The 19,197-nt window shown below is 28.7% G+C and overlaps 1 long non-coding RNA gene across 3 annotated transcripts in view; it reads right to left on the reverse strand.

Annotated features, from left to right (window-relative positions):
* LOC129960979 (uncharacterized) overlaps nucleotides 1–19,197 on the reverse strand; it is an 88,948-nt gene that overhangs the window by 54,747 nt on the left and 15,004 nt on the right. For 2 of the 3 annotated variants that reach the window (XR_008783736.1, XR_008783737.1), the window contains exons 4-5: nucleotides 11,725–11,785; nucleotides 8,480–8,600 (exon numbers count right to left, since the gene is read on the reverse strand). This is a non-coding gene — a long non-coding RNA (uncharacterized LOC129960979). Of the gene's footprint in view, nucleotides 1–2,817; nucleotides 4,224–8,479; nucleotides 8,601–11,724; nucleotides 11,786–19,197 lie in introns of those variants that run through there. The other variant, XR_008783735.1, reaches the window with a different exon arrangement.

Here is a 19,197-nt window from a genome sequence, read left to right on the forward strand (position 1 = left end):
AAAAAAAAATAATTTATCAGTTTCAAATATTTCTTAGGTTTTTAGTTTATTAATTTATGCAATATAATACATAGCAAAATGCAATAAATTACTCTATTGTACGAAATTTGGTACTCTATTGTATTTGGTTCAATGTCTCACAAAATAACTTTGTATCAATCTCGGCTTCTATTCGAACTGGCCATGTACATGACATCAGAATTCACATTTTACTGGATTGCAAACAAATTTTGGCAATTTTGAAGTCAGCAAACCTTTTATTTCGATAAATAAACTATTTCAACTAAATGTGGGGGAAAAAAATGAATCATAATATCTTCAAAGGAAACTTTAAATGTATCAAATATATATAAAGTTTTTATTTAAAGTATACAAACTATAGTTTCATATAGATATCCTGATAGTTAATTTGGTTTTCCAGAAAAATAATTTTTTAAAGAAAATTTTAAAATACATGGAAGAAATTGAATCCTTCATATTATTTCATTTTACGGTAATAACTAGGTATAGTTTATAAACAAAAATTCATATTATACAATAAAATATTGAGAGAAATCCAAGACTGGTGAAAGAAGTTACAAATTATTATTTACATAGTTTATATCCATACAAATTTATCTTTAACAGATAGTAGCAGATGCGCTCAGTCTCATTTATGCACATACGTTAAGTATTTTTATTTATATATTTAGCACGATTTGGCGAATTAAAAACCTATGTCATCTGGTGATCAATTATCATCTGTTTGAGAATAGAATAAGTTTCTGTAGGAAAAAGTCAATGGCTTTAATTAATGTTAATTTGAAAGGAGCGAGTAATGCCTTGTTTTAAAAGAGGTCTTGTATTGAAGATAAGAACTTTCATTTTTATCAATCATTAGATTCAAACTATATAGTTTTCAATTGCCAATAGATTTAAATTTAGTTCTTAAAAAAATCATTGGATTTTAACTAAGATAATTGGTAAATTAATCGATATAGTTCAAATTAAGTATTACGTATGACAGAAATGAATTACAATGATAAGTGAATTTAAAATAATGACTAAGATTAGAAAAAAAAATTGCTTTATGAATACTTAATAGGAAAAGGGAATTGTTTATAACTTTATAAAGGGCTGAAAATGGCTTTTGCGCCAGAAAAAACCAACCGACCACCCAACCAACCTTGTCTTAGTAAAATTCTACATTATAATTTTGCTGCATACACGATTAAGTAATTGAATAAACTGCATTTTAATTTTCAGCTTAATTATATTTGATATTTACTTCTTGCTTCGTATATTTAACTAAACTTAACCTAAAACATAGAAATTTTTTTTTTTAAATCATGTTTAAATGAATATCAATAATGCTTAGAAGCTTAATTTATTTTCAACATTTCTTTTAAAAAGTACAGTTATACTTCATACTTATCAAGTGATGAATTGTTAATAAATATACATGAATTCTTGAAACGGTTATAAATGTTTAAAAAAAAAAAAAAAAAAAGCCTGTTCCACCGTTATGGTCATGACTTAAGCAATGCCTGAGCGCAGTGACCTTAGTGGTATTATTGTGGAAAGAGGGACAAAATAAAGTGGGTCATAGAGAGAATAAGTAGGGAATCATTTCACAATGAAATATTTGTTACATTTAAAATGTATGCTTATATTATTGAAATTGTGAAATAATAAAATGTCAAAACTGAAACGATGCATATTTTGTAGATAATACCTTACACTCCAATTTTATAAGCATCAACATACCATGAATATAATGAAAATAATCAAGAATTTTTTTTAAATTTATGTTAATTTTAAATGATACTAAATTAAGTAACTTCAAAAAAAAAAAAAAATACCAAGAAATGAAATATAAAAGGGTTCTGATAATTTGGGGCTCTGATAACTTCTGGGTAAAGGGGTTCTGATAACTTTCTACCTCAGATAGATGAGTTCGTTTGAAGAGAAAAAGAAATATACGTAGAGTGCTGAAGAGAAATAATATGGTTGTAATAATAGGACTGTATATAACTAGATGCATTTTTTAATCTACAGAATGTTATTGTCGAACTTGGTGTAGTTGGTAGAACTTACTATAGTCAAAAAATATATATACATAATTTTCAATAGTTTAAAGATAATATATTTTACACTCATATTTTCAAAAATTTTTTGTAATCCATTTTACACAAATTTTTAAATTCAGTTTTTTTTGAAGTATGAATCCGATTTTATTATATATTAAGACAATTTTAGAACTGCCAAAATAATAACGGGAAGCTGTTACCACAATAATTTCTTAATAACTTCATAACTGTAATTATTCATAATATTAGTCATTTGCCTATAAAAATATCGACAGTTTTTTCTATATCGACCATTCAAAACTTTTTTTTACACTGTCTTTTACTGCACTTCAGTCGAAACAAACCACATGAATTATTTCGGATCAAATTAATTATTTTTATTCTTATTTATCATAAATTGCAGTTTTACATATATTCTACCAAAATATTCATTTGTTGAAATAAATATAATTAGATTTAGTTGAAATAAAAATAAAGTTTATAATTTCGTTATCAAACCATTCATTTTATCAGTTTTTCGAGGACAAATCAAATGTTAAATATATGAATAAAAAAAATCTTTAATGATTCCCACAGCATTTAGTTCAAATGTAAACGTGATTTTTTTATAACGTTGAAAATATAAAAAAGGTGAATGCATGTTCAGAAAAATAGAAATTCAAGATTTAAACTTCCATAATCATATATTTCATACAAATTTTAATATAATTTATTACATATTTAAGTTATTATTGTATGTTAAAGGGGAAAATAGATACATTTCATTCATTTGTACAAATGAGAAACCTTTTCCCGTTTGGTTATTAATTACTTCTTTCAGAAAAAAAAAAAAGCCAAAAGCTTTAGTGCAAATGCAAAATAAATCAAGATACATTAATTTTGCAAACAGATGACCACTTATTTATCTATTTCTTTGCTTTGAAAAATTGGCACTATGAAATCAATTACGCACTAGAATTTCATGACATAGACGAGGCTTAAAGGTTAATTACCAATTTTTGCAAGGGAAAAATGGCAATTATCTCAAAGAGAATTATCATCTATCAGTCAATTCTTATTTAAACGAAAAGAGTCTTCTCAATCATTCTTTGGCAAGTTTTTCTAGTAAAAATAATTGTCGAAAAAGCAGAATTGCAAAATCGGAAAATGTAAGTTCATAAATCATAATGCTTATTATCAGCTTGATATTGGGAAGAAAAATGTCACACAAGATATTTTAAAGTCAAACTTTCAAACAGAAAATTAATCCAGCTTGAAATTCAGTTCATTAGCTAACGTCACTTCATGTAGAATTGATGTCATGGGGAAAAAAACCCCCAACTGGAAATAAACATTGACCTTAAGCTACATTACGATAGATGATAATAGTAATTAAGTTTCAATAAACCTACAAAGAGTGTGCAAAAGTCATTAATTAACGATTTGCACATATCAACCTTGTGCATCTGCACACAATCTCTTTAAGAAAACAAGCATTAATTTAAATGTGATGAAAACAAAAATAAGCACACAATTAAAGAACACATTTATAGTTAATCGCATTTTTTTTAATACAGGATCATGCTATTTTGAAAAATATTTATAATCATTATAAAAGCTCTGAATTTAAAAAAAAAATATTAGTATTTTCAATTATGCATGAGAGAAAATATTTGACTTATTATCATTTATCAATAAAAATATGAGATAAATGGAAAAATTACATGAAAAACTATGCAAAAAATCTTTCAAAAGAAATTCAACATTATTAAACATTAGTAACCAGAAAAAAAATATAATATCAATTATTAGACTGTATTTAAATCCATACATATATAAATTGGAAAAAAAAATTCTACACTGAAACTAAATCCAATAATAATAATAAAAACAAAACATCATTAACAATAAATTGTGCAATCTTGATGGATACATTTGCTAAATTTATGAAGCAAAGATATTTAATCAAAACTCATGACAACTATAAACTATGTACAGGTAAGTTTAATTAATCAATTTAAAGTAAACATTTTTTGCATCATACTTGAATAATTAAAAATCCTTTTACAAAATTTAAATTAAAACAAAAATATGATTGCATTTCGACTGGAAATGAGCTAGACATAGATCCTCCAGATTCAAAATATTGGTTTTCCTTGTATGAAAACGGCCATGCTGGAAAATATATTTATCTTTATTTAGAGGCAGAAAAATATAAATAATGAAGAAAAATATGTATATCACACAAAATTAGAGATAGCATTCAACATTTCTTGAAATTTTAAAGCTAAAATAATAAAGAAATAAACAATAAAGAAATAATGCTATTGAATTCCCGTAATTTCTTTTTTTTAAACGTTAGCATGAACTTTGCCAATATTGCAAGAACAATTATTCTGCAACAATTGATGTTTGCTGCTATAAAAGGCTTATATCTTTTTTTGATGAGTTGCAAGTTCAAAAATAAATAAATTCGTTTTTTTTTTAACTGCTTAAGTCTATTATCAGATTCCTGAACGGATGACTACACTTTTTGTTCCAATAGAAGATCAACATCAAAACGCTTTAAAGTATTTAATAAAATAGACATATCATTTGAAAATGCACTTATTAATAATTGCAAAACTAAAGCATATATATAACTAAATAAGGATTTTCCTGGCGAGAAATCTTTTTTTTTGTTATATCTCTCTTTAACAATTCAAACATGTATTTTACTCTTAGCTGGCTGATGTGGAAAGATGGAAAATAAAGCCGAAGAAGAATATTATTCTCCAACAATGCATACGTGATATTTCCTTTTTTTCAGTCAATTATTGTAATTCCTCACATACTTATTGGCTTTATTTCATTTTAATTTCTGTTATTGTTATAATGCTTTTAAAAACCAAAATCGGTAATTTCGGATAAATTTTTGATATATTCACATGTACAGGGGTGTTTGTGGGACCCCAAAAAATCCCCTGAAACTTTTACGGACTTACTACTGGCATTTTGGAGTTTCGAGAAGGGGGGGGGGAGAGAAATGAAAAATTACAATTATGAAATATTGAATGACCTAATTATAAAAGTTCAATGAATTACTTTTTTTGCAAAATTAATAACCATAAATTTTCAAACATATAAACTACTACATTTTATGCAAATATTTTAAATTACCTGAATTAATTCTTTAAAAAAATTATCTAATTTCTGCTGCTTTTTTTTATTTTCTGATGTTTGTGGGCTTGTCTTTCTTTTGTGGTGAACTTCATAATTGCAGGAAGATTGACTTTTATTTTCCTCATTTACAGTTGAAGAAATTTCCTCGAGAACTGCACATGCAGAGGTAGAAGCAGTTTGCTTTTCTGCTAATGTAGAAGGTTTTTCAGAGACTTTTATAGGTGACTCATCTGAAATACATGTTTTTAAGTCCTCTTGATATGTTTTCCAACTTCTGTTCATATTCAGTAAGAGATCTTTGTGAATTGGATCAGTCATTGGATTTTTTTAGCCATATTTTTCACATGAGGTTTCTTTAGAAGCCATTAAATCATATTTAATAGTCTGCACTGCATCTAGGGAATCAATCTTAAGAGAGGTTCTATAGTCAGTGACAAGTGTATCCATTAAGTTGAATGCACTTTCCACTAATGGGCCATGGAAGCAGCTAAGGCAGGCTTTGACCAATTTAGCCAATGTAGGATACTTATAATCATTTGTGAAATCATCTTTTAAATTAAAAACTTTAGACCAATATTTATCAATTGTACACTTGACTTGATTTCCACTTTCATCAGATGTGTAGAGCATTTCTTTGGTGATATCAATATCACTCTGGTATAACCTTATTTCAGCTTCTACTTTTGACTTTTCATTATCACTAAAAATATGGGACATAAAAGATGATAATTTTTCAAAAGCTAATATTGTACTGGTTTTACCTCTTAGCTCTGAATCTAATGCTGTAAAACTAATTAGATATGAATTTTTAAGGGGTAATTTCTGTTTCATATGCTGAAATTTCAAAGTGAAATTCTCTTGCGTACATAAATAAAAAAATATTTCAATAAGAGAAACGAAAAATTTACACGTGCATCAATAAATGAAACGAAAATTTTACACAGCGGAGAAAAAAAAGTTGCGAAGCGATCAATGACAAATAGCTAATACGGCGAAAAATCCCCCTTCTCTACTTATTGGCGCCATGCCAGGAGAGATAAGACCTTTGAACCCAGAGTCACGTGATCGCACATCTGGTCGCGAAGTCTCTCCCTTTTTTTTCTGCCGCGCCTACTTGCCGAAAAGAATCCAGAAGAGAATATCCGAGAAACGGGGGAATGAGTCATAACTCGCAATAAGGAAAGAACAAAAAAGTCCCCCCCCCTTTTCACGCATTATCACTGCCTTTGGAGAAAGAAAGGAAAAGTTTTCACCACACACGCTGACCTTGCGTTTTCTGCTTTCAAAGCAAACAAAATCGCCCAGATCAAAATAAATAATTTATTATTATTCCTACTTCCTTTTGAACGACGATCCCCGGAATTTCCGGGTATCGAAGTTCAAAATCCCCGGAATTCCGGGGTTTCCCCGGAGCACAAACACCCCTGCATGTAGATACATTCCAGTCATTTGTAAATCCTCTAAGCATGTGTATGTCCTCGTGTAATAAACCAATAGGAAAGTAGAAATGTAATCCTTTAGATAATAAAGAACCCAATATACAGTTATTTCAATAAAAAAAAAATAGTATGTAATACACAGTTAGAAGGAAAAAACTTTGGGATTAATTTTAATCTTACATTAGAATTTATGCAGATTATAATGCAAGTACGATTTTCTAATAATTTAAGTTGAAAGCCAAGTCGCCATTAACCTTAAGTTAGGAAGCAACTTACTGGAAAATTAGAAGAAATGCAAGTAATGATTAGCGGGAAACACTAAAGGTAGCCCAGTAGTTAATCACAAAGGGAGAAGAATGTCTGGATGTATATATAACAGTCTCAGTTTAAATGTTTATGGCGCAGAAAAAACCATAACGTTAATACATAAATTTTCGATGATTATTTCTCACCTAAGAAAAATACCATTATTTCCAGATATAAATTCTTTAATTGCATTTAAAGAGAAAATGAAAGCGTTGATTCTTCCGTCACTAATGTTAAAAGTCTTAGAAACGCAAGAAGACTTAAGACAAGATTTAATAAGAGATCACTTGATTATCGATTTTAATGATACTGCTATTAAAGAAAAATTTCTGATTGCAAAGGATCAATGTTTGGATCAGGCTGTGCAATACTGAAGAACAAAAATTCTAGAAATCATCAAATTCAAATTATGAGTCACCAGAAAACATCTGCCGTTCATTCCGTGAAGGGAAAGACAGGTTCAAATACCTTGTTTTCCACAAGTAAGGCCGGGTCCTGGCCGAGGGGTAGCGCGTCTTCCTAGTTATCTGGGCGTCCCGGGTTCGAGTCCTGGTTCGGGCATGGTTGTTCTTTACCCTTTTTTCTATCTGTGAGGTGTTTGAAAGACCCCCCCCCTGTAAAAAAGGGTTATGCAAGCGAGTGTCATCTTCATATGAGCTAGAAGTCAGACTTCTGCCCTCGGGTGCTCAAGGGTCTTTACCCTCAGAAGCTACTGCACTCCTCTTTCCGTTGTAACGCGGATACGACATCATCATCATTACCATTCGTAAGAGCGGAAAAAAAAAAGCATCGTACATCATGTAGAATAAAAAAAAGGGTCAAAACAGATGTAAAGCGTAGATTTTCGTGGTGTAATACGATTCATGCATTCAAAAAGTGTCTTGTGTTTGGCAAAAAAAAAAAAAAAAAAAAAAAAAAAAAGCTGCAAATATTTTAAATTAAATTAGTTTAGGAGTGCTTTTTAATAAATAAATTAAAAATTTAAAAAGATAATGACGTTACCATTGATAATAACGAAATCGAAAGTAACGAAAAAAACCAGATTCGGTTGTTGATAGTATTAATTCCGAGTAAAAAGAAAATATAAGTACTAAAAAAACATTAGAAAAATTTCTATATGAAGAGTAACACCTGGGTCCTTAAAAAAAATTAAAGCAGAAATAGATAAAATAGTTTTAAACGGAGTTCTTGAAAAAGACTAATTGACAAATTGGGTTCATCCAATAATTTTGTACAAAAACCCATTAAAGAAGTTTACACGGATTTTCGGAATTTAAATAGCTATATCAAAGGGAACATCACTCATATTAACTCAACTAAGTCTTTCTTCAGAACTAGAAGGAGTTAAATATTTCAGTCCTTCAAATGCATATTGAGAATTTTTACAAATTCCTTTGACAGCTTGTAAATTGTAAACTACTACCATATTTTTTGGGCGTTACAAATTTTGCAGATCACCATATAGTTTAACCAGCTCATCTGAAATTTATAAATAAAAAATATATTCAATGAAAATATATTTACCGATTTCGCTGGAAATTTCATTTGCATAGATGATATTCTTGTGCATGGTAAAACCCTTGGAGAACATGATGCAAAGTTAATGTCTGTCCTAGATATAACCCGGAAACATGGTTAAAGCTATCTAAAAAGAAAAGCAAAATTAGAGTAGAATTTGCTAAATATCTAGGTTTTGATTTGACAAAAAAAAAAAAGACCAATCTATAAAGGAAGACGAAATTCAAACTTTAACTGATTAAGGAAATCCTAAAAAAGATGAATTACAAAAATCTTTAACAGTATCACATTTTTGAGTAAATTCATACCAAACTTATCAAATAGAATAAGGATATTAAGAAAGTTATTAGGGAATAATACAGAATTAATGTGAAATTCAAATAAACTAAAGGTCTTTGAAGAAAAAATTCTTAATTTAAAAATTCTTCCATTTTTAACTTCTTGTAACTAACTGTCAAGACTTTCAGTTGATGCCAGTCAATATGCCCTAGAAGCTGTTTTTTATAAGATGGGCAAACTACTGCATATACATCTTCTTCATTAACTGAAACATAACTCAGGTATAGTCAAATAGAAAAGAACTTAGTCATTATGATAAGTCGTAAAAAATTTCATTATGTATATGGAACTAAATTTGTGATAGAGACAAATCACAAGTCCCTGATAGGTTGTTCACTGTAAAAACCAATTGATAAACTCTCAATAAGTTTGCAACATATGGTCTTGGAGTTGTTTAAACATAATTTTCAATTAAGACATATGCCAGACTAAAAAAAACACCTTATATATTGCAGATGTTTTACCTAAAAATCCATTAGAATGCAATGAAAATACAATCTCTTTGGAGACTGGAACAGCAATCATCCAGATAGTCTAAACAGTTGATGAGAAGACAACAATTTTGAAGAAAAACGCTAGTGAAGAACCTGTGTTGATTCTAAATAGAATATATATAGAAAAAAGATAGCTGGAAATTTTTGAAGAAATTTCAGAGAAAATTAAACAATTTTGGGACTAAAAAAGAAGTATAAATATACTGTTACAAAGAGTTGATTTTTTTTACGAAATAAATTAGTTGCTCCGACCAAAATGAAAGCAGAGATTTTGCAAAATATACATTCAGTGCTTCAAATGATAACATTTTGCATTAATAAAACGATTAGAAATATATAATCGCCGAGCATTTGTACGTGCATCGAAAAGTTGATTAATCTTTGTTCAATATGTTAACACTATCAGCAAGTCAATATAAAGGAAATCTTTGCACAATGTAAACTGCTTCTGTGCTTTCATGGGAAGAAGTTTCATTTATTTTATGTATCAGCAGACTATCTTCTATGTGACTATCATTCGACATTTATTGAAATTAAAAAACAGACATTAAAGACAGTTGAGTAAGCGATAAGTGCATTGAAGCAAATACTTCGAACACATGGTATTCTGCCAAAATGACAAAGGCATTTGATGGTAAAATAATAAGTCAATTTAAATAAAACATATGATATTAAACAAGTAACCACATTTAAGTACTTAAAGGCAAATGAAATGGTCGGAAGAGCCACAGGAACAAAGCAATTATATATAAAGTAATTACAAATGGAGTAGATCCTAATCATGTTGTGTTGGACAAATTTGACACCACCTACAAGACACTAAACTTAACCTGCTTTCATATACAAAATGTTCATGGATAGAGTATTAATAACAATATTACCGAAAAAAAAAATCCTAATTCCACTTAGAGCGAAAATTCCAAAGATAATAAGTAAATACTTTAAAAGATAACCAGAATAAGCAGAAAGAATGTTATGACACCACAACAGTAAAGTTGTCCCCCTTAAAACCAAAGCAGACTGCTTATAACCCGATGGATAACAGAAACTGGACACCTGAAATAATCTTTAAAATAATGGATATACCATGTTTGTTTCTCTTAAAACATCCACTGGAAGTGAGTTAAGAAGAACTAGAATTCATTTGAGACCAGATCAGAACCTAAGTGGCAGTCAAGAGATTTGCCATAAGCAAATGACAGCTAAGTAGCGAGAAGATAGAAATGAAATGGAAGTAGAGAGAAGTAGAGTGTGCATTACAAAAACTGAATCTCCTACAAAACTACCTGTTCTGGGACTTTATCGAATGGTATTTCAACAACTAAGAGTGAAAATGTCCTATTACATTATGAACATACATAAACTTTAAATCAATATATATTAGTATCAATAATCTCATGCAAAAATAAATTTGAGATTCAAACATTTTACTTAAATATGCATATATGTAATATAATAATATTTCTTGGGTAAAGAGAAGTAGACATGAAATTCCTTAAATTAAAGCCTTTTATTTATTCAATATAATTATAAAAAATGCTCACTTTTTAAAAAATGAGTTTTAGGAGTTCTTTACTAGAACCGAGGCTAATTACCAGGGTAGTCCGAATACGAAGGCAAAAAAGCAGAATAAAGAGGATCTTCAGAAAGCTTTCAGAGCGTCTACAAGTTGAGAAGGGAATTTTGCAGATAAAGCATTTTGGTTTCAGCATATGGAGAATTATCATGAGGAAATAAGAAACTGCACATCGCAGAAGTTAAAAGTAAAGCCTAAGTTTCGGCGATTTGAAAATATTTTTAGAAAGCAGATAAATTGAAATTATTCCTATACACACAAAGATATTGCAATGAATTGTTGTATTCTGGAGATTCCTTAAAATTATACAGCTTTTCCTAAACTGAAGAGGTATTGCACATAGACTTCAGAGATCTTTCAGCCTTGTTTACTACAATAAGGGAAAATAATCTTCACCCATAAATTTGTTTGAAATAATAATTTCAGAAATTAACAAATTATATATATATATATATATATATATATATATATATATATATATATATATATATATATATATATTACATGTTAATTATTAAATACCGTTTATTATAAATATTGGTTTCGCAGGTATAAATTTTTATACTTAAATTCAATAGAAATTATAATTGAGAGAAAAAAAACATGGTATAGCCCGAAACAGATAATCTTTCTTAAATAAAAACACAAATAATATTAATTGTTATTCCGTAATAATTACAATCAACCATTTCAGACACTGAATAATTCTCCTTCACAAAATTAATGCCATGAAGATCAGATTATTTTTTAGTAAAAAAAAAAAAATCAAATAAAATTTCTTGAGAAAATAGATTAGAATATGTCAAAACCATATACCATACCACCAATGAATTTTAACTAACTTCGTTTGAATTTTCTCCTGTATCGGCTTTTTCTTCTTATTTAAGATATAGAGTCCATCAGCTGCAATTCAGATCACAATCAAAATTAATCATATTTTTAATGCATGATATACTGTTTTAAAGGTTGAAAAATAATGATTTACAAATATAATGAGCATTTCAAAATAGATTTACTCTACTGCTTTTTGAGTGGATTAACACTCTCCATATGAATATGATTTATCATTTTAAATGTAAGGTAGATTAATTAAAAAAAGCGTGGAATTTTTCTTCCCAGAGAAGAACTTTAAAAACAATACATAATACAAATTATCTTATCAAAATCAAATAATTCAAATTGTAGCTATCATTTGTTGTTGAAACTACATATTTTCTAAAATATAGATCTAGCATACAAATGCTTGCTCACATTTTACTACCACTTTATAACAAGTTTACTAACACTTTTACAAAGTTTTTATAATCATTTATATAAGTTTATAATCATTTGCTATTTCTTGGAGGAAATGCAAACTTTCAATATTATTCGGATTTACGGAATATTTTTTACAAAATCATACACACACACACAAATCTGTAATGTTTATAAATATATGTTATTAAGATTGCATTAAAGAGCAATTTTACATAAATTCAACTAATTAGCAATCTGAAGGCATATCATTATATTTACCTTAAGAGTCAATAACACACTCACACACGCACAAATATGTAATGTTTATAGATATATGTTAAGATTGCATTTAAGAGCAATTTTACATAAATTCAACTAATTAGCAATCTGAAGGCACGTCATTATATTTACCTTAAGAGTCAATAACACAAGCAACCCTTTTAAAACAATTGAGTGTTAGAGTGCACGCCGTTAAATACTCTACAGAGCTGTTAAAGAAAATTGCGGAAAGCAAAGGAAAGTTGCAGAAAGTAAGAAACGAGAATATCAGAAATAGTTCAGTGGAGTTATTTTGAAAATGAATCTTCTTTAAAGAAATAAGTTTTAAATGCTGCGTTCAGACTAAAACGAGCACATATTATTAATGCATGTTTATTTAATGCGTGATTCTGTTTTTGCTAATACATCAATTACTTCAGAAAAATTACAATTTTTTGCAATTTCTTTTTCGATACTTAATATAGCAAATGCATTTAAGTGGTCTGAACACATGCTTGACCGAAGATAATTAATTATTAATTTTAATTTACTGAAAGAGCGCTCAGCACTTGCTGTAGTAACTGGCAACGTAAAGAAAGTTTTAACACAGTTAATACATTTAGAAATAACTCATTATAATTATTATTTAGTATGTATTGCAATATGTCTCGTACAATATTTATCTCTCTTTCATTCAAAATTAAATCTCGCCACAAAGAAATTCCTGCATTAGGTTTTCATCTACATCTTTGTTATAAAACTGTGTAAAGTTTTTGGAACATTTCTCTAATTCATGTTTTTCTAAAAATTTTATATCAGTGGCTAATTTGAAATAAAAAATAATCTTTGGTATACTTTTAAATCTATCTTCTATTTGTACAATAACAGTATCAACTACAGTGTTAAAAAAAATAACACTTAAATTCCTCTACCGGGTTTTTTATAACTCCGTCTTCTGCTAATTCGGAATATAATCTTTCTTTTTCGAATTCATTTTACAGGAAAATGTTTTAAAATGTTCAAATTATGTGCTAGCACTTTTGCTTCGACTAAAAATGTGTTAAAATTTGTTCTTAAATTTTGGTTTGGTTTGGTTATATTAACGTCCCGTTTGAAGCAACACTAGGGCTATTCTTAAATTTTGGATTTCAGTTTTAATTTTATCGCCTAAATTGAAAGTCGAGTCAAGAGCAATTGTTTTTGCTTGAAATAGTTTATTGATAGTGTTAATTCTGGGCAATATTGCAAACCATACTATTAACCATAAAATAAATGGCATTTCTTGTATTGCATCTAATAAACTTTTAACTTCGGATACCGCTGTATTATCGTTAGTTACATCAATAAATTCTTCTAGGGCATTATAAGTTTCTTCAAACTGTGTATACACAGCTTTAACCGAATCTATTTTGGCTTCCAACGAATGTCGCATAATGGTTTAAGAGTAAGGTTTAAATGCTTTTGTAGAATTTCCCATCTTTTTGTGGATGTAAAAATAAGCAATATAAGCCTTGCAATATCTCAAAGAAATTTTTACAATATATACTGCTGGAAACGGCATTATAAATTAATAAATTAAAGGAGTGTGATAGGCAAGGCACATAAATTGCATGCGGATTTAAAGAAAGTATTCTAGACTTACACTTTTATATTTCCCTTTCATGTTGCTACCGTTGCCATATGCTTACCCTCTATAATTCATAATATCGAAATCAAGTTCGCTTAATCTTTCCAATAGAGTTTTTGCTAGTTCTTCACCAGTCAGATCAGTTACTTCAATAAACCCTATGAATGACTTATTTATAGTTAACTTTATCTTTTCAAAATTTACATATCTAATAATGTTTGAAGTTTGTTCCTTATGGAAAATATCAGGAGTACAATCAATTTGGATAGTATAGTACATGGCTCTTTTTATATCGCATTTAATTTTGTTAAGGACTTCATTTCCAAACGCTGAAATATTTTGTTTTTGTGATTTATGTGCTAAATCATGCACAATTCTATTTTTAGAATTTAATATTTTGTTTATATGATCCATTAGCACAGGATCGTATTTAGTTACTAATTCGATTAAAATTAAAAAATTTTCATTATTAGACCTACTTATTATTTCGTGGGTTCCTCAAAGTGGAAGATTATTACACGCTAACAATAGAATCGCATCTACAATTCTTTGAAATAGTAATTTGAGCCCTGCCGTTTCCTTACTTACAGTAACTTGATTTGTTTTAACAACAGTCGAACATAAATTTAGTCGTTTTAATAATTCTTTCCAAGCAATAATCGAATTAAAATGACAACTAGAGAGCTCATGATCTTGGATTACATTTGACAGCTTTCTCCAGTTATTATAGCCACCTATAAATCGTGTAGTTTGGATTTCCTCTTCTTTTGGAAAACAGTATACAACAAAAACAAAATACGGAGTCTTGGGTCTTTGAATAAATTAACCAGCTGCGAAGTTGAATTTCACCATTTGGCCTTTTTTTATAGTATGTAATGGAAAATGATCTACCTTCAGCAATTTTAGCAACTCCTTTGTGTTGCACAGGTCCGATTTTAACACAAAACATTTTAAATTTATCAGTTATAATACTTGGCCATAAACCAGGATAATTTATACTCTCTTGATCATATTTGTTATTGTCATTTTCGTCATTATTTTCTGATTCGGGCACATTTGTATAAACACACGATTCCTCAACAAATTTCACCATTTCAACAATTTTATTGCTAGACGGTGTACTTTGCGCTGAACTTTCTTCTCCAGTTGAAGTTTGAATTGTAATTTCTGAAGTTGAAACAATTTCTTTGCCAGAATTACTTCATAGCCAAGAAAACTTATCTACTTGTTACTTCTTGAAGTTTATCTTTTTTTTTTTTTTTCTGATAATTTTCTTTTTTGACACTCAGAGGGATATTTACTTGACGTGGATAAAGTTATATCTAACAGTATTAAGCAGTTTATAGAATGAATTATGAAATTATTACATGCTATTCTATAAAGCCGTTACCTAGTAGGTGAGGTCACAGTAAATCTATTTACCTTATATTAACAATATTTTGCACAAGACTACAATATATACTATGAATTTCGTATATATCCAAATCCACCGAGTGCTACATTTAAACTTCTTCCTTACTTCTTTTCATTCCGATCTTGGCCGGTGAAGCAGTAATGCAATGTGCATTGCTAAGAGTTGATAGTTTAATTTATCTTTGTTTCACTTTTTGTTTGAGCAACTTAATATAAACAAACATAACAGATGCACGCATAAAGAAATATTACATTAGATGCAGAAAAAAGTTTATAGCTGATGATTTACAAATCCATTTGAACCCAGCCTCAGCTTCGAAGCACGACTTCTGGCGCTAGCGCCCAGAAGTCGCGCCGCTCTTTCTTAACATGTCTGAAGGGGATTTCTTTATTCATAAATCAACTTCCTTCCCCCCCCTCTTTTATAGGTATCATTGAGATCATTGCCTAATAACGGCGTCAGTCGAAGCTCAGCCAGCCACGTGGAAACAAACTTGTATACTCTCAGTACGTGCAAACGCTATTATTGTTCAAAACACTATTTTAATTCTTAATCACGGTGGGGCCCCGATTTTTTTCGATGAATGATTTCCAATAAAACAAAATGAACGTGTATTGCATTCGACGATTCTGTCAGGGCAGCGTGAAAGCGAAATAATAATTTAATTGAAAAAAAGCAAGAAAGCAAAGGCAAGCTTTGCATGGAAAAAGGGGGGGTGGATGGAGGGAGGTAGAAAGTTATATCACGCAGCTGGCAGTGCGGCAGGCTTAGTCTGTGATCACATCAACCCAGATTCCGCTAAATCTAATGAGAGAAAGTTTTTGGCTCTCGCTATTACGCAGTTATCGCGCAATAAGAGAGCCTTCTTGTCTTCTGGGGCTAGTTTTCTGGTGCCAATTAGAGTACTCAGCGCTTATTGCCTATTTTTTCTGTTTTCTTTCTTTCTTTTATCATTTCTTTACATTTATGTTGTACATCGAAGTCTCAATGTAGAAAAATAATCAAACACATTTAAAAAAAGAACGACAAAATTTCAAAACAATTTCTGGGGGGTGCTAAAACTTTATTGGACGAACCACATCATCATCTCCATCTTTCTATCAGATGATCTTTTAATCATGAAAATTAATAACCCTAAAATAATAAATTCATGAGCTATATACTAATGTATCTTTACTATATGATGAATAAAACTTCTTTTATTTATCGCCGCATTACATTCATTATAACATTCACTTGCAACTATGGTGAACTGGTTTATTAAGCCCATCTAAAATTCTCAAACGATACTTCTCGAGATAAGTTTTCTTCATCCGTCTAATTTTCTATTTTTTAAAAATTTATTATTATTGTCTAAGAATCACATAGATTTTTTTATATATATGTATGCTGTGTTAGAAATTTTTGCTGTAAATACTGTAAAGTTTTAGATTGTGAAATTCCTTGCAGTGTTAATATTAGTTAGATCATTAAATTTGCATCAAACTGATATAATAAAAAAATCGTTACGATTAATACTTTTTTAATATTGGATGAGACGTTGAATGACCTTTCACAGAATAATAGCCAATCCTGCATCACAGATTCCATTAACTTCAGGTTTCTCCCCTTCCCCTTCACACACCATTCTTTATTACAGATACAAATGGCACGAATCCTTCAACATTAAATTTAGAGGTTTTAATGAATTCACTCCAACAAACTAAATATAAATAACTAAAATTTCTGCCTTTAAAAAACTTTTTCATCCGAGCTCAATGTTGTTTTATTAATCAACTGTTCGGCAAAGTTGTTGAAGTTCGGCAAATTTTGTTAACTTCCATTCACACTAATATTCAAAAATCTAAAAAACTGCATGCAGAATGTGTGCAAGAATTTACATACACATATTAAAAAAATTAATCTGAAAGACATTTAAGATTCCAGAGATAAAACGTAAAACAGTAAATATTTATTGAAATCAAGAATAAGCAGAAAATTATCTGAAAATAATAACCTCCCACCATCAATTCTACCCACATAACCTAATAATAACCTATAGATAATCTGTAACACCTTTCAGACACAAGAGGTAGTTATTGAATACATTTATTTATAAATTATCACTTTTTGCATGTTTATTACTTAAACTGAATTTGTATTGTAATAGATCTACTCAAAAGATAAACGGAAATTTGAATTAATATCCCAACTTTGCAATACTGTCTAATTTATATTGATGGTAAAATATACAATAAATGACAACTATACATATTAACAATGCAGTATCAACCAGCAGTGTCCAAACAAGGTACATTAAATGTTTTTTGCTACAAAAATCAACAAAAGGACAAAGAAAAGTTTTTTGTAATTAAAATTTTATACATTGATGGGACAGCATAAAGAAAATTTTATTTTAAATATTATTATAATTTCAAGCATTTCATAGTTATCATTTATATGATAAAATCTCTATGCAATGGAACTTTTTTTATAAAGATAATTTTTATTTATCGAAGTTTTTTTTCTAACTAATTTTTGGAAGACAATTTTTTTTCTACACAGTTTCGCGTATTTATATTTGTCGAAGTTTGGACCAAATAGGTTAAAGTAATGATGACCGCATATGAAAGCCATAAAAATTGCTGAAGAAAGTCCAATTTTCTTTATATTCATAAGGACATTATGATTACTGAATATCCTACATAGCATGACACATTATAAAATGTTACAAAATGTAATGAAGATAAGACAGCGTGAGACGAAGGTGATATGCAGAGATTTTAAAAATCCCTACAAGCAGAAATAGAAACAACATTTAATACAATACTCTAAATTTCAAGAAAATATTAGAGACGACGTTGCGCACATAAATAAAGTGCACAAATTTTTATGAAAAATTTATTCCTTTTAAAAACCACAACAAAACAGGATTCCAAATTTCCTTATAGAAGCTAGGTTATATGTAAAATGTAGTAAAGTGGATAGATGAGTCTCGGTCTTTGTTTTTTTTACTTTCGTTTTTTAAACTTAATTTACAATTTCTATTTAACGAATTTTCTTTATATAGAAATTTTTAAGGAAAAGCCGAGAGGACTACATAGATTCGATTATATATTTTTTTAATAAATAAGATATAAATATTAAAATATTTTAAATAAATAATTTGGGTTATTTCATGGCAATTTCATATTTTACAGTAGGTATTTCTAAAATAATCAATAAAGCAACTGTACCTTTTAAATTGGGTATTTATTCCATATCATCCGCAGTTTGATATTTACAATGAATACTGCTAAGAAATTGACCGAGAATATTCTAAACATAAAGGATTATATTCAAATTTGTAGACAAGTTTTCCAAATTTGAATATAATACCATATGAAATTAAATTCTCTCATCTGCTATCGATTATTGGGAAATAGATAGTATAATAAACTTCAAATATTAAAATAATAATAAACTTAGTAGCTTAATAATAATAAAATTTTGACTTAGTCTATATTTGCATTCTAAGTTAAAATTTAAAAAAAAAAAAAAAAAAAAAAATATTTGGAAAAGGACACTACTGGTTTCTTCAATATTTGTTTAACAAATGTTTAAAAATATTTAATATCTTTATATATTATAAAGAATAATTAGTTTTTTTTCCCGTTATCAACAGACAACTAATTGAAATGTAAAATATAATATCATAATAATTAAAATTGATCAGTTATCTTCAGGTTATAATTTTACTTCTAGAAATTATTACAGTATAAACATAAGCTGAAATTTATAACTTTCATTTATAGCACTTGA

Source organism: Argiope bruennichi, chromosome X2, assembly GCF_947563725.1.
Source record: "Argiope bruennichi chromosome X2, qqArgBrue1.1, whole genome shotgun sequence".
Classification (NCBI taxonomy): domain Eukaryota; kingdom Metazoa; phylum Arthropoda; class Arachnida; order Araneae; family Araneidae; genus Argiope; species Argiope bruennichi.